This window comes from Carica papaya, chromosome 6 (genome assembly GCF_054855325.1).
Source record: "Carica papaya isolate Zhongbai chromosome 6, ASM5485532v1, whole genome shotgun sequence".
In the NCBI taxonomy this organism is placed as follows: domain Eukaryota; kingdom Viridiplantae; phylum Streptophyta; class Magnoliopsida; order Brassicales; family Caricaceae; genus Carica; species Carica papaya.
In genome coordinates, this window is record NC_142314.1 from 26,909,765 (window position 1) to 26,911,335 (window position 1,571).

Below are 1,571 nucleotides of genomic sequence, written 5' to 3' on the forward strand. Positions count from 1 at the left end.
ATAGGCATTGCCCAAGGCTTGCATCTTGGCCTATAACATGCTTCAAAGAAAAGGGGGGCTTTTTGAAATATGAGGAGATATCCTCCATACCATGATCCAATGGTCAAAAATCATGAAGAAATCATTTTGGAAAGATGAGGTTAAGTTGAAATCAAGGAAAAGGATCCGAAATAAAGGAAAGAAAAGAAAAAGAAACCCTAGACTCCCTTGACTATAAAGTATACGGTTGCCAAAGTAGAATCATCTGCCCTTCTCCCTGACGTTGCACACAATAATTTTTGTTGCTTTTATAAATTTTTCCTTCTTCATCTTTCTTCTTCTCGTTACTTTCAAGAAACTCATTTATGTAGAAAAGTCCATCATGAGTGGCTGATTTATTTATTTTTTTCTAATTGAGATTTGGTGAACTCCAGTGATGTATTTGTGAGATCTAATTGATTTAATACATGTTTTATTCAATCCTTAATATTTATTTACTTCATGCATCTACATGTCTTTGTTGTTTTGAATATGTTTGAATAGGGCTCGTCGAATGCATGTAGAAGTTGCAAGCAGCTGGCCAAACCACTTAAATTCTTTGAGTAGTTCTAGCACTTTGCAACGATCAGTGTTGCATTAAGGAGGTAAGCTGTGAGATCCCAAATGCAAATTAAAGCATAAGGGTGCCAAATACAAAAATAGATTATGAATACATAATAAATAAATGTATGCAGAGGAATAAATAATTACAATTCCTTATAAAATAATAATAGAATTCCATACAATATTGAGGCAAAAAATAAAATTTATTATAAGGCTCTACAAAAAATGGACTCATCAGAGTGCGAGACAATTATGCACTCATAAAGGTTCATGTATCCATAGGATCCTCAAAGGCTTCATGGGGTAAGTCAGCGATCGGTTCTTCACTATCTTCCTCATCTAGAAAGAGGTATGGAAATGGGTGAGTTCCATATATTCAGTAAGAAAAATAATATCTAAATAACATCATAAGATTTTAAAGGCAATTAAAAGTACCATCATTACTTACCATCAAGAGTCATGTTAGGGTTATTTATTAATTATGTAAATGATTTATTTTAATAAAAAAATCAAGTCAAAGTCATATCATGTCAATCAAATCAATCATGATAAAAATGAAGAAAATCAAACAAATCATGATATGTACTATTTTTTATTTTATTTTTCGTGCAAAGTCGTTCTGACTTCCCTCTACTGAAGGCAATATAGATTCCCGACTACCCACATAGAATTACCAAGTCAATTCATATTATATCAACAATTTGTAACTTGCGAAACCAACAACACATTTATGGCTTGTTAAACCATGACATAATTTATGACCACGGCCGTGCCAACCACAGTGGTCCTACATGTTAACTATGACTACAGTGTACTCGACCAAAGGTGACCCCTACAATCATATCATGTCATCACTCTCGTCAGAGGGTACATCATCATCGACAGGCAGCGGTCTTCTCACGTTTTTTCATACTAGATAGGGGAGAAATAGAAACTCCTCAAAAATAAAAATTCTAACGAAACACTTTATGAATCATGCATGCTGATAC